The following is a 15,023-nucleotide window of genomic DNA, read 5'->3' as shown; positions in this document are numbered from 1 at the left end:
CTTGGCCCTGCGCTGGATCTGCAAGGACAAGGAGCAGTGGCCACGTGGACTGGAGGACACCCAGTCAGGGGACAGCACCTCACAGAGGTGGGGAGGGCAGGGTCTCTTCCTTCAGGAGACACACTCTCAGGGGCCTTGGGGTTTACGGGAAAGCCCAACTCTTTGGGGGGCGGTTGGGCAGCCACCCAGGAGTCTGTGGGGAGGGCCACACAGGAGTGAATCCCAGCTCCACCCTCACGCACTGTTCCTTTGACAGCTGAGACAGTCTGGGTAGAGGGAGGGTTTGCCCAGCTCCTTGATGAAACCCTGGAACCCCTCATCCTCCCCCCAGGAAGCTGCAGGCCTCTGGGAGGGCCCTTCCCCACCATCTAGTCCCCCAGCCCCAGCTCCACACAGCACCACCCTGGGGTCAACATCTTGTTCCCACTCTCTCCCCAGACCCTAAACCAGGCCTGACCCAGACACAGAGCAGGAGAACAAGGTCTGATGGGGTGGGGGACCCACATCAGACAGTCAGGCAGGTCCCCCAAGGTCTGAGGCTGGGGCTCAGGTCAGGCTGTAGGTGGGTGATGCCTGCCTGGCACACAGAGAGACGTGTGCCTTTTGGAGGACGCTGCCCACCTGGTGACTGGTGGGCACCCAGAGAGGCAGCCAGACTCCATCCTCCTCCAGGTTAACCCCGTGCTACAGACGAGCAGCTCTATAGTTCCTTAAGGGCTCTTGACGCCCAGTGGCTCTCCTGGCCTGCACCAAGTGTGCTCCCACCCCACCTTGCTCATGTCTCCTGAGCAGCTACTGGGTGCTGGGACTGCTCAGCACCCAGTGCGTGTGCCTTGGGGGTCATCCCCCAGAGCTCTCTGAGGACCCGGACTCATGGAGAGTTTGAGATGGAAGTTGCGGAACTCAGAGCCTCACACCCTGAGCCCTAGGACCTGGCTACTGGGGGTCCTGGACAGGGCGCCACCAGAAGTCATGGTTGTTTAGAATCAGATCCACAGACTTACACCCCTTAGAATACGGAAACCTAGACTGAGCCCTACAGAGGGAAAGCGCACACAACCAGCACCCACTGTGGGCCTCCCACACACTGGGTGCTGCAGCACCCACGTATCCCTACAGCCTCCCCTCTCACGGAGCCCTGGGAGTCGTCACGCCATTGTTACCATAGAAACAACTTCCTTGGTGGCGACACTAGAGCCAGGCCAAGTCTCAGCCCCATCATTTCATTCCTGGGGGACCTGTGTCACCTTGTGTGCCTCGGTTTCTTCATCAGTAAAAATGGGGACAATCATAGTCGCCCCTCTAGGGGATGCTGAGAGGAGTCGGTGAGGTCAAGGGCTTGGATGTTTGCCGTGAAGATCAGGGTGCTGGGATTTGACACCTGGCTCTTCAGACCCGACTCCACCCTGGAAGCTGGTCCCATAATGGGTCCCCCACTCCTTGGGCAACAGTAAGCCTGGCCTCCTGCTCAGCACTGGCCACAGTTCTGGGCAGAGCAAGTGTTTACAAACGGCCGGTTTTTATGATTTGGCCGAGGGGAGGAGTGGCATTTGGAGATGTTTCATGTAAGCCTGACCCTCCCCCACTAAAGTGCCACCCTGGTAAATAGAGGCCCTCCAAGACCTTCCGTCCTTGGTAAAGGACCTCCATCTGTGCTGTCATTGGGTCTTCCCAGCTCCCTGCTCAGAGAGATTGCCTTGGTGCCCTTCACAGCTGCTCAGTGAGGTATGCTCGGCGGCACGTGCCCTGTTGGGGGTGGGGTTCAGATAGGCCGTGGTCACTAGAGAGACAGAGGGGCCTTGGAAGTCAGCCTGTCCAACCCTCCTGCCCCCGCCCCCACTCTACAGATGGGGAGACTGAGGCCCAGAGGGGCAGGGCTGCACCAGGTCCCACTGTGTCAGAGGCAGATTCCCTAGCCACACTCTGGCCTTTGACAGGGCCTGGGCTGAGCAGGGCCTGTTGTGATCAATCTCAGCCACCCTGCCCGCCTTGCCCCCCCGAAGGCAGAGTCCTCCCTCTCTCTGCACAGCCCCAGAAGCCAGAGCGGCCACACCAGAGGAGGTCCTGGGTCCCGCCAGGCCCGGAAAGGACAAACTCAAATATTTAGTCTTTGCGGAAAGGAGCAGAGCTCAGATCCTGGCCCAGTGGCCCTTCGCCAGGCCCCATGCCAGGAGCCACATCACAGAGGGGCATGAGCTCCCCACTATATCCTAGGGCCCCCATTGCAAATATTTTTTTCCAAAAGCCTTGCCTGAAGTGCCGTCATTCATTATTCCTCTGGGTTAAGGCATCATCTCTTCCCACTAACGTTTCCTGAGATAGTAGTAGTAATAATACTAACAATAATGACAGCAACTCACGCATCTACGGGGGGTACAGTTCACACAGGGCTTTCATATCCCCCAGCACCTCTTAATACCTCTGTAAGGTAGGGAATATTATTGCCATTTTAGGTGGGAAACCTGAGCTCAGAGAGGTGTGACTGCCCAGGATCATGGAGGGCGGTAGGCCTCTGGACTCAGGTCTGGGTCTGACTGTAGAGTCCTGGTCCCGTGCCTGGGGAGCCATTGCTGCAGAGCTAGGGCTCAGATCAGCCTGCCCGATGAGGGAGGCCTCCCCCCAGGGCTGGGCAGAGACCAGTCTTGCCCCAGGCTCCTCCCCTTTTCCTCTTCAGCCAGACCCTTGCCCTCACCCCCGTCCCCACAGGCCTCAAGCTGACTACAGTGTGAAGCCCAGATCTGGGTTCTTGCCGGCCCACTGGAAGCCTCAGACTTACCCTCCCCTCATCATCCCCCAGTGCTGAGCCCCTCTGGGTTCCCAGCTCCATGAACGTGAAGCCCCATCATTCCTTAACCCCTGTGTTAGAAATGCAGATTCTCAGGCCCCCACCCCAGCTAGACAGAATCAGCACTCTGGGCATGGGGCCCAGCAAAGCGTGTCTTTAGCAAACCCTCCAATGGTTCCGATGCTAGAGACTAAGAGCTACTGCTCTAGCACGCACATCCTACCTCTTCACTCTCCTGTATAACACCCTCCGTGGCTCCCCATTGCCTGCAGGGTAAGTCCTAGTTCCTCAGCCTGGCATGGAGGCCCCTCTGACCTGGCCTCTGACACCCCTCTCCCGCCCACTCGCCCAGCCTGCTCCTCTCGACACTCACACCCCCTCTGCTCCTTCCCCACCACTTCCCGAGCTCCACACTTCTCACACGTGCCACCTGCTTTCACTTCTCCAGGCCTGTGCCCACGCCATCCCTCCTGCTTGTCCACAGGCAGCCTGGAAACTCCTTTGATCCTGTCACATCTCTGTCTCTGGGAAGTGCCCCCTGGCCTCTCCAGGCAGAGAGGGCCCCAGATTGGTACCCGTAGCCCCTGGACTCCCTCTGGGACAGCGTTAGTCACCCTGTGTGGTCCTGCTGGTGTCAACGTCGACCTCCCCCAACTGGTCTGTTTCAATATTCATACCAGGCCTGGCCCAGGGGAGGCCTCAGTGAACACTGAGATGAAAAGAACAGCAAGAATGTTTGGCCATAGTAATCAGAGCCTCATCTTCTAAGCTGAGCCTGGCCAGCTTAGATCATCTCTGGGGACCGGGCCCCAGGCTGCCACACCACCCCTGCCTCACCATGGGCCCTGAACAGCCCCTGCCCCTTGGCCTTGGTCTCCCCATGTGTGGCGGAGTGGGGCAGAGGCATCCCCTGAGTTCAGAGGGCCCTGGGTCAAGGTTGCAGTGCCCCTCACTCCAAGGCTCCAGTGCTGACCACTTGCTCCCCCCGTGCCCCGTGGAATGGCGACCACAGCACCTGCCTGAGTCCCTGCAGAGCCAGGGTGTCACCAAAAATCCCTCCCACCCTCCCTCTACCTCCCTATGGCCCATTTTACAGAATGGGAAAGTGAGGCTAGGGAAACAGGCTCTGGTGGCCAGATGAACCTACTGAGGGTTCAAGTCAACCCTCACTGGGCTGGTTAGGAGGAGGTAAGCTTTCCCCTCTCCCAGCCCTTTCCTCCTGTAACCAGATTCACCCTACCCTTCCCAGCTGACCCTGCTCTGGTGAACACAGCCAGGCCCGGCCCCCTGATTACTCCCCATGGGGTCCGACTCTCTTCCAACCTCTCACCTGCCCTGTGATCATCCAGACAGCCCACAGATTTTGGAAGGGGCCAAGCTAGGGAGAGGGGGAAGATTTGGGGAGGGGCTCATCTCCTCTTGGTTCTCAATGATCACTTCTTGAGGCAGAGCCCTGGACCACATGACTTCTGTCATCTTCTCTGGTCTCAAAGATAAATTGCTGGGCTGGAGAGTTTGTTCTTAGTTTCTCCAAATTACCCATTAATAATGGGTGGGTACACCCAGATGGATGGGAAGGTAAGCGCCTGAACAAATTGATATCTGGAAAAATTAATGCTCCCATGGATGGATGGATAGATGGTTTGATCGACGGTTGGACAGATGGATGCATCTGGTTGGATGTCCTTTAAGAGTCAGCCAAAGTCTCACCACCCCCAGGAAGCCTTTCTTGATCCTCTGACTGGGTCAGGGCCTCCACCAGGCCCCAATAGCCCCTGGGCTTTTCAGGGGGCTGGACACAGACTGGGCAGGGGTCTAGGTCATCTGTGTCCCCAAAACTCAACCCAGGACCTGTTCAGAGAGGCCCTCAGAGCAGTTCTGGACAATGAGTGGATCAGTTTCAGACACATAAGTGGTCCAGTCTGACAGGAGAGGGGCAGGAAGGGAAGCCCTGAGAGGTTAGCGGCGACCAACCATGAAGCTGCTCCTGCCGGGGATGGGAATGGTGGGTCGAGGAGGAAGGCAGTGTAGTTAAAGTAACTCCCGTTAATGCTTTTGGTGTACTTGCCCTGTGCCAGGCATGTGCCAAACCCTTTACATACACCATTTTATTTAAACCTCCAGGCAGATACTATTGGCATCCTTGTTTCTCAAATGAAGGAGCTGAAGCATCCCAGGGAGCTATAGTAAGTTGCTCAGGGTGACACAGCGAGGAACTGGAGAGCCAAGGTTTGCACTCGAAGAAGCCGTGCTGGGCTTCCCCGGTGGCGCAGTGGTTGAGAGTCCGCCTGCCGATGCAGGGGACCCGGGTTCGTGCCCCGGTCCGGGAAGATCCCACATGCCGCGGAGCAGCTGGGCCCGTGAGCCATGGCCGCTGAGCCTGTGCATCCGGAGCCTGTGCTCCACAACGGGAGAGGCCACAACAGTGAGAGGCCCGCGTACCGCCAAAAAAAAAAAAAAAAAAAGAAGCCGTGCTGCGTTGTACTGTCTGAACACCAGGCTGGATCCTGAGGGCAGCGGGGAGGCCTGGGGGCTTCGGAGCAGAGGAGGCGGGCGCTCCAAATCTGTAGGAGGCTGTTATAAACACTCTCCTTGCCAGCAGAGAACAGGCACCTGCAGGGCAGCCACATCAGCTCCTCCACGGAAGAAGTTAGGCCCCCAGGTCCAGAGGAGTGTTTGTCATGCTCCCCCTTTCCCATCCTTCTCCCCTCCCCACAGTTTAGAGGCTTCAGAGCATCTGCAGCTGGGAGTCCTCCAGCCCCAGCTGTACCGTGGCTCCAGAGGACCCTAGGAGCAGCTGCTGCCGCCCTGGAGCAGGACAGCCTCCCCCTAGAAGCCTCCTACATAGATGCCCTTCTCCTGTCTCCACACTGCTGTCCATCAACCCCACTCCCCCAACCCGCCCTCAGCCCTGAGTGCCTCTCCCTCGTTACCCCTCCCCTCAGCCTTCAAAGTCCCATAGTCCCTAGTTTGAATCCAGCAGCTCCTCGGCCAGTGACATCTCGCCTCTGAGTTCCCGTCTTCCCGAATATTGCTGAAATGTGATAACACAGGACCCACTGCTGAGTGTGAAATGTGGTGGGTAAGTGACGGCACCTGACTCTCTCCGGCTCCTTCCCCTCTTCCCTCCGCCAGCTCAGCCACCGGATAAATTACTCCTGAACTTAGTCTCTCCTGAACTGGTGTGCTATTTTTGTTGAGACAATGCAAAGTATTTAACTAATCGTTATTTCCTTTATTGCTGTGGTTAACAGGAAGTTCAGAGCTAAACCTCATCTTAATCACAGTCATTATATAGGTTACTATGTGGTTGATAAGTTTACTTCCTACTCTGTCTAAGGGATTTTAGTTAAGCCCTCTCTTGCATCCTTTCTTTTAAACTACCCCTTATCTTTAAAAAATTATGTGGAGAATACACTGTTATTTTTCAATTCTGCCATACGCAGCTCCCCACTGTCAGGCCCAACCTGCCCTGTACCTCCACCCGGCCTGCTCCAATCTCCTCTCCAGCCATCCGGCCTCCTGGCTTTCCTGTGTTCATGTTTATGTTCATGTCTGTCAGGCGTTCAGTTGTGGCCTGGACCAGAGAGCCTTCCCCTGCCATCTGGCAGATACCAAACGCTCATTCCAGGCCCAGGTCCCCCAGGATGATTCCCTGGCTTCTCCAATCTGCACCTTGCCTCTTCCAGAGTCCTACCTCCCTCCTCCCCTCCTCCTGCCCCATCCACGTTTACTGAGCATCTACTTTGTTCAGGCACTGTTCCAGGGATTCTTGAGTACGCAAGAGACAAAACCTCTACCCTCGTGGAACTGACATTCTAGTTGGGGAGAATGACAAAAAACAAATAAATCTTTTTGAAAAAAATCAAGTGATGGCTAATATTAAGGAGACAGTTAATAAAACAGCCTGATGAGGAGGGGACGGTTGGTGTTGGTGGCGAGGAAGATTCTATTTTATTTAGGTTGTCCAGGAAGACCTTACAATGAGGATAGGGGTGAGGGAGCAAGCCACGTGGTCATGGGAATGAGTGGTCCAGGCAGCGGGGCCCTGGGGCCGGGGGGGCTGGAGTGGAAGGAGCCAGGGGGATGTGGCCAGAGAGGAAGTCAGGCTGAGGGAGCACGGGAGCCATGGTATGCTTGTGAGCAAGGGCACACTATGACCCGTCCCGTGCTAGGCTCTGAGGTGGTTGCCTGACATCCAGCTTCTCACTTGATCCTCCTGGTAATTCTGTGATTTGAGACTGGTCTTCAGTCCCATTTCAAAGGCAGCAGAGGCCAAGAAAAAAAAGGGACCTGCCTGAGGTCACAAAGCACTGAAGCCCTTTCCCTTTCTCCTGAATCTGTGGCAGGGTGGCGGCCGGTGAGGAGAGGGGCGGAACATGCCCTGAGACCACTTATTTTCCTCCAGCCTGTCCTCTCGGCATCTGCCCATAAATCACTCTGACACCCCGACGAGGGGGGCACAGACAGATTCAACAGCACCTCCGTGGGTGAGCGCGTCCCAGGCCCCTGCACTTGTGGTTCTTGGCTCCGGATGTGGCCGCCCAGCCCAGGGCTCCAAATGCCGGGCACACAACACCAGCGGAGTCGTGTTTGCCCTGGGCCAGAAAGGGGGTTCAGGAGAAAGGGGAGGACCCCACAGGGCCGAAGGATCTGGCCACCAGATGAAGGGTTGGAAATACTCAAGTCCTGCTGCCTGAAGATCTGGGTGAGACCCAGGCCGGTCCACTGGAGGGTGTGGAGGGCGAGTAGGGCCAGGAGCAGGGGAGTGGGGAGGGCCAGCCTCACAGCTGGGGGCCGCCTTCTCCCCGCGTTGGCCCCTCCCTGCCCAACGTGCTGAAAGCTCCCGGTTGTGCCGGTCTGGAATTGTTTCGGAGCTGGCATGGGAGCAAAGGCAGGCAGACAGAGGGAAGACCCCTCCTCAACCCTGACTGCCCCGCACCCACTCACCCCCACTGGTGAGTCGCCAGCCCAAGAACCATCAAAAGTTTCTTTTACTCAGAAGTGGGCTGGGGGACTTTTCGGAGAAGGCCTCGTGGCTTCCCACGGGCCCTGTGGAGGAGAAGTGGCCCTTGCTTGACACACCTTGGGGATTCAAGGACCACCTGTCCTGTGGGGGGCTCTGAGCTGCAGTGTCACCAACAAGGCACCAGGCCCTCAAGGAGTGGCTGGTGACCAAGTAAAACGCACTTCCCAGCCTGCATTCAAGGCCATGGCAGTAGGCCTGCTGACTTGTCCCAGCACCCCGCCTGCCACCGCGTCATGTGTCACCCCGTTGTTCTCCACACATGCCTTGGACTTGGGAACCACCATACCTGCTCAGAAGCCACCTGCCCACTCCACACCTCATTTCCAGTTGGGCGGTCCCTCAGCGTGGGTCAGGCCACATATGGGAAGCAGCATCAATATATGTATCAATATATATATGACTCAGTGTATACACTGACGCTGGCTCGGCCACCTACTAAATGGGGCAAGTCTCTAAACCTGTCTGAGACTCAGCTGATGGATGGGACGCTTGTTACTCATCTTGTTCGGACATACAGGGTTTATATGAGTATAGGCTACTGAAGGTTCAGCGAAGGACTTGGCCTACCATTAGCAATCATCAATAATTCAATAGCTCTAGCTCACAGGTGTAAACCCTGATGATCACAGGGTAAACCCTGCTCAAGTTCCTGCCAGCCATCACCAGCTGGGGGCACCATGAACTGAGGGTGCTCTCTGGATGCTGGGAGGGGAGGATCATGTAGCCCATGCTTCTCTTTTCCATCCTTAGGAAGATGAGGCCAAGGTAGGTCTCCAGCACAGTGTGGGTCCTTCCAGGATTCTAGAGTTCCAGGAGGGTGGGGATGATGTCTGCCCCCCGCCTGATTCCTCTTCCCTTCCACAGCTGAGGGCAATAAGAGGTTGATACCCAACACCTGCTTGTTCCTCGGGGCCTCTCCTATCCTGGCTGTGGGTCCCCAGGGTTTTCTCTGTAGCCCGAGTTTCTCCAGGACCCTGGCCTCTCTGCAAGGGGCAGAGCAGGCTGCTCCCGCAGCACCCCTCACGCCTCTGGAGGCCTGGCTCTGAGGCCCAAGGACTGGCTGTGAGATGGGGCCAGGAGGGGAAGGGGGAGCCTTGCCACCTCTAGGAGCCCTGCCTGCTCGGAGTTTGTGGGACCCTGACCCACATCGCAGTGGCGACACAGAGGGAGCTGCCCGAGCCAAGCTCTTCACGGCCTCAACTGTGTGGCCTTGGACCAAGTGCTGCCCTCTCTGGTCGTGGGAGGGCCAGCTTCACAGAACCGCGGAGGAGTCCATCCAAGGTAAGTGAGGCTGAAGAGGGCTATGGGCCCCCTTGTTCAGTCAGAGCTGTTAGTCTGCTGGCGGCGGGTAATGCGGGAGGGCCCAGCAGGGACCTGAGAGGTACTGGCAGGGGCCTGTAGAAGAACTATCGAGGGATGGCAGGGGGTGGGCAAGAGGGCAGTGGGGGGGGTGCATTGGAGGGTTGGCAGGTGGCCAGCCTCACCGCAGGCCTCCCCAGGGCCCCCTAATGGACCCCACAGAGGTTGCTTGTCAAGGCCTCTTGCTTAATTACCAAATCGTTCCCAGATCCCCTCCCGTGGTCTGACCTCCTGAGTCTGTTAGGAAACGTCAAGCTCGGCCCCGAGGTGGCCCTGGGAGGCAGAGTGTGGGCCGAGGGCCAGTATCAGGCTGGACCCCTCCGCCCTCCCCTCTGCCCAACACTGACACCAGGCTTCCTTTGCTCTCAGCAAGTGCCCTCGCTCCTGCACCCTCCCAAGACAGACTCACGCCTCCCCACGGGTCAACCTCTCTGTGGAGGACCGGCTCTCTGCTGGCCAAACCCACAGCCCCTCAGTCCTGCTGAGGTCCTGCTCTGAAGTGTACCACTCAGGGCCATGGGCGCTAGGTGCAGCCGGTCCCACACCCACCGTTTGTGCTTCCCTCGCTCCCGGTGCACCCTCATATATGGGTGCACACACACACGTGCACATGCGTCCGCACACGTGCCCGCAGGTGCACACTCATATTCACACACATGCAGGATCCAGTGGGGCTGAGGAGGAGCTGGCATCTGCCCTCCAGGTGCACCGCAGCTGTTCATCAGGGCTTGGAAGGAGCCCCTGGCGTAGTGACCCCCAGGGACATGAGGGCAGCCAAAGGTCACCCGACGTTCCCACAGCCCCTCGCGGTGGCCCAGTGGAAGGAGCCAGGGGCCTGTCAACCCGTCAGCTGCCCTCTCCCATCTCCAGTTAAGGAAATGGGGCTCGGAGAGGCGCAGGGACTTAGTGGGGGCCACATATAGGTGGCAGCTGGGGCTGGACTTCCTGCCCAGCCCTCATGGCCTGATCTGGGCCTCTCACCTCCCCACCCCTGCCTCACACCCATGCCTGCCTCACGCTCCCTGTCTGGAAGGAAGAGGACCCAGGGGGCCTTGGCCGCTGTCTCCAGACTGTAGGGACCACAGGGAGGCGCAGGGCACTTGTCTCTGTGGAGGAGACATGTCCAGTGAGAGCTGTCCCACGAGGGCAGGGGCTGCCACCAATTGCAGAGGGAGCTGCCCGTCCCTGGGGGTGTTCAAGCAGGGGTTGGAGGCTGCTGGGAGCTCATGGGGCAGGCCCAGTGACCACCAAGAGTCCTTCTAAGCAAGGCGCTTCCCTGTTCTGAGATTTTTAGTGTTAGAGACCCCGAGTTGAGAATTCCTCTGAAGTTTGGATTAAATGCACACCCTTCCCCAGGCTCCCTCCAGGCCCCTGGCTTCAGGACTTTCTGAGCCTCTCGAATCCCCTCCGCCAAGTGCCAGAGCACATAAGCAGATGGACTGGGACTCCAGTCTCTGCTCATCAATGACAGCTGATGACTTTGCCTTGTCAAGCCTTAGTGGCTCCACCTGTAAGATCAGGACCGTCATAAAGGCACCTGCCTCACGTCCTGGTTGTGGTGGGAATAAAGTGAGGGACCACACATGAAAGCCACTGTGAACCTGACCGGGAGCTGTGAAGTTGACTCTGGCTTGGAGGGCTCTGCAGGAGGAGCAGGCAGTGGGAGTGAAGGTTGGAGGGTCGGGGAGATAAAGGGCTGGGTGCGAGCAATGGTGGCATGCGGGCCGAGGCTGGGGGGCTTCGCATGCTGGGCCGAGGCCCCAGGACCTGAGTGACTGGACATGTGTTTCCCAGCGGGACGCCAGGCGGGTAACATCCATCACTGCCCGGGGCCTGCCAGCCCAGGCTCCGGCCACTGGAGCTGGCGGTGGATCAAAGGGCCTTGAGGGTGAGACCGACAGCTGAGCCAGGCCCGCTGACCTTGCTGACCCCGGCTGGTGGCCCAGGCCTTGGAAAGTGGGGCTGAGAGGTGCCTGAGGATGAAGTTGCAGGGAGGCAGATCCCGGTTGTTCAACAAACAGGAGCTCCTGGGTACCAGAGTGGGCAGGACTTTGCCCTCATCATTGAATTGGGTGCCCACGTCACGATAACCCATTTTACACATGAGGGCACTGAAGCCCACAGGTCTCTTCTGTCCCCCACCTTCAACCACAAAGGAGAGAGTGTATCCAGGGAAACCTAGTGGAAGCATCCAGATTGAGCAGGGAGAGATACTGGAAAGCCGAGAGCAGGGAAGGGGGCCCTTGAGGCCCAGGATAATGTCTATGGAGCGAATCTATTCAGCTCCGAGAGTTCCAGAACCACAGCACTCCCTGGCCTGGCTTGGCCTTCCCAGATCCACAGCAACCACTGCGCGGCCTTGGAGAAGTTTCTCCAGGGCTCCATCTCCCCATCTGTAAAACGGGTGGGTTGGACTCCCTGCTCTCCAAAAGGCCTTCCAGCCCTGGGGACAGGGAGGGCTGGATGGGGGGGGGGGTTCCAGAGAGGAGGCCTCTTCAGCTCAGATTTAACGAGCTGTCTGTTCGGTTGGAACTGATCAAAACCAGACTTGAGCTCAGCCTGATTTGCACGAACTGAAGTCGCCAAGAATGCAACCAGTAAATAATTGGGCTCCCATGGGGTTCCCAGGGCGGGCCGGATGTCTCACCTTCTCTCTTCACCGTGAACTTGACTGGGGAGGCCGGGTGGTAAGGAGCCCCGCTGGCTCAGGAGGCCCTCACGCAGTCAGAGTAGTCAGAGCTGCCAGCTGGAGCCCACAGGGCCTGCATGCCGGGGAGGTGGCCCCATTTTCTCCTTCAATCAGTCAACAAATCTTCCCAGAGCTCCCAAGAGCTTGATGGGAGGCAGTGGCCTGGCCCCTCCTCAGAACTCCCCCCAGCCTCCCAGGAGTCCTGAGAAGTACCACCTCTACCCTTGTTGTTCCTCCTGTTACAGAAGAAATGCCAAGGCTGGGTTTCAAATAGTGACGTTGTGTAAGTTGTGCACTGAGCCTCTTCTTCTGGTTCTGCCTGTTGCTGCTGTGACTATAGGTACAACAACCTCATGTGAGGTGCCCACAAAAGCCCAATGGGCCATGCTTAGGGGCGGTGACGCCTGAGCTGAAAGACTTTTGCACAGTGAGCGCACGTGTGTGCGTGTACACACAAACACACACGCACACTACTTGGTGTCAAGACCTGGTTAAAATACAGGGTGTCTGACTCAGAGGGGTGGGGTGGGGTCCGGAAGCCTGCATTTCAAAAAGGTCCCGGGTGATTCCCCCTCCCTGCCATGTTTGGGTACTTAGACTATAGACTCAGACTACAGACCTGACCTTGAGAAGATAGCCACCCTTAGGGAGGACCTTTAGGATTATAACCTTGGGAGTTCTCTGGGCTTCCAAGTTACCCCTGTTGCTCCAAAAAAAAAAAAAGCCACAGAAAATATCAAGATGTGGCTGACGATGTGACTGGGTTTTACCCCATGGAGGAGAGTCTGCATCTGAAGAGGTACTGGCCAGCCCAAGGTGTCTAACAGGCTGACCTGTCCAAGGATGGTGTGGCCTAGAGGGCTGCCTCCGGCAGGTCCCCTCCCCCACGAGGAGAAGGGCCACCAGAAGCCTTGTGCATGGCAAGCCAGAGGTCTCCACCTCCCTGCCAACCTCGCGGCAGTGATTTGCTGAAGGTGGAGAGGGCAGAAGGGCCCGATCAGATGGGGTCACAGCTAAGTCTCATTGCTCTCATTCACATTTAGTCACTGGATTGAATTCAATTTGAATTTCAAATAATATTAAAAGATGGCATGAGATTGTATGTCTACCAAAAGGAAGCATGAATTTTAAAAGTTTCAGAAACATTGTGAGGATTGGTGGCCGCCGGCTTAACCCACCCTCCAAGTCCTCCATCTGGGCTCCACACTGGAGATTTGAGCTCAGGTTCTGAATTATCAGTTTGATTCTAAGTTCTAGTTGGTTCACACCAATGTCTGATCGATCCTAGATGGACCTCTGGGCTCCTAACAACATTCTATGGATAAATCCACCAACCAACTGAGCAGAAGAGTGAAGAGGGAGGGAAAGGTGTGGAGGGGAGATGGGGGGAGGCAGGAGGAAGGTGGGTGTGCTCTGACCACCTCACCATCCTGGGCTTTTGCTCTGCCTAGCAGCTCCATCTCCCCAGGGCCCTGGTTATCTGTCCTCCCTCTGGGTCTAAGAACCCAGGTTTTGGGCAGGTATCCCCTGAGGCCGGGCCACTCATTCTCTTGATACCCTGGGAAAGGGATTTGGGTCTTTTGAGCATCCTCTCACCGCCTGGACCACTTTGGGCTGCTCCTCGCCTTCCCCCTCAGGCCTTTCTCCAGTGAGCAGTCAGCCTGGCCTGGGAAAACAGCATTTTGGCCCTTCCCTCCTCATCTCCTTCCCTGCTCCCTGCAAAGCTGGGGAGGGGGAGTGGGGAAGGAGGGGACTCCTGCCCCTACCTCCCACCTCAGGTGGATGAAACCCCAGGAGATCAGTTTGCACCTGAAGGGTCCTTAAAAACATTGAGCGGGGGGGTTCCATGGGCGTTGCCTCAGTTGGTCACTCGTTCCCTTAACAAGCCCTTTGTCCTGCTCTGGGGACCCGAGAGGAATCCTACCAGGTACAGGCCCACGTGGGATCATCCCTGGCTCTCTCTGACCCCAGACTGGGGACACCTCTTAGGCGAGGGCTAGGTCAGCTACTCCTCTGGATCCCAGTACCCAGCCCAGGCAGGGAGAGTCTGAAAATGTTCTGGAAAATATGGGCAAGCCCCCCTGCCTCCCCGCAAAGTGATGGCCAGATTCTGGGTCTCTCATGATTTCATTTTTCATTCCTATCACTTTCACACCCCACCTCCACCTCAGCTGACATGTGAGGTGTGGCGAGCAGGGAGCGCTCCCACTGAGCGGGGAAGGGGCTGCTGAGGATGCGCTGGGAACAGAACACCCAAGAGCTGACCTGCTGGACCCAAGCACACTTTGCCCAGAGTGCCCTCCTGCCTGGGGGAGCCCTTCATGCCTCCAGGAAGCCTACACTGCCTGCCCAGGCTACTGACAATTCTGGCTGCCCCAAGGCCTCAGACTGGCTCGCCAAGAGCCGCGCCGGAGGGGAGTGGAGACAGACATCCCACAGAGGGCTGGTGGCTAAGGCTGCTGGGAGGCTGCTAGCTTCCGCGGGGCCAGCCGCCCCCTCCCCTTCCCCCCGACCGCTCCCCTCCCACACCTGAAATAACAGGCGTGTGCCTGTGTTTCCAGTCTGTGACTTTTACTCCCTTGTTATCCCCCTAGCTTGACAGATTAATATTCAGAGAAGCCCCAAGGGATGGTTGGAAGGAGAGGCACTGCCCAGGCTCGCTCTACCTCCTCGGCCAAGGGGCCTCAGCGGCCCTGGTTCCGCTTCATCTTCACCTCAGACCTGCAGATGGATGGCAGACAGGCCCCTGGTGTCTCCACCACCTCCCTGCCTTTCCCAAGCCCAGCCAGAGGAAGTTGGCCCCTGAGTCCCTGCTGCCGGCCGTTCTGGGCTGCCCAAGGGGAGAGGAGCTGGGTACAAGCCTGGGTGTTGCATGACCTCATCCACAGCCCCGGCCCAGCCCTGCTGCCATGACATCTGGCCTAGACCTGGCCTTCTGGATGTCTGATATCGGGGGGCCCCTGACCCTGATATCAGCCACCCCCAGCCAGTCCTTCATTCCCTAGCGAGAGGTCAGCAAGGGGGTGTTGATGGGTGCAGCAGGAAGGACCCTGCCAAGCCTGGGGTTTGGGCCAGTGTTTGGGATCTGGACCAGGATGAGCCTGGACATGCTGGTTCCCAGGCTGCCCCGCAGCTTCCAGCCAGCACAGCCACTCCCTCGA

This window comes from Delphinapterus leucas, chromosome 7, assembly GCF_059928025.1.
Source record: "Delphinapterus leucas isolate spDelLeu-1000000601 "Yukka" chromosome 7, BTC_Dleu_Yukka2, whole genome shotgun sequence".
Lineage (NCBI taxonomy): Eukaryota > Metazoa > Chordata > Mammalia > Artiodactyla > Monodontidae > Delphinapterus > Delphinapterus leucas.
This window is presented reverse-complemented; position numbering follows the sequence as displayed.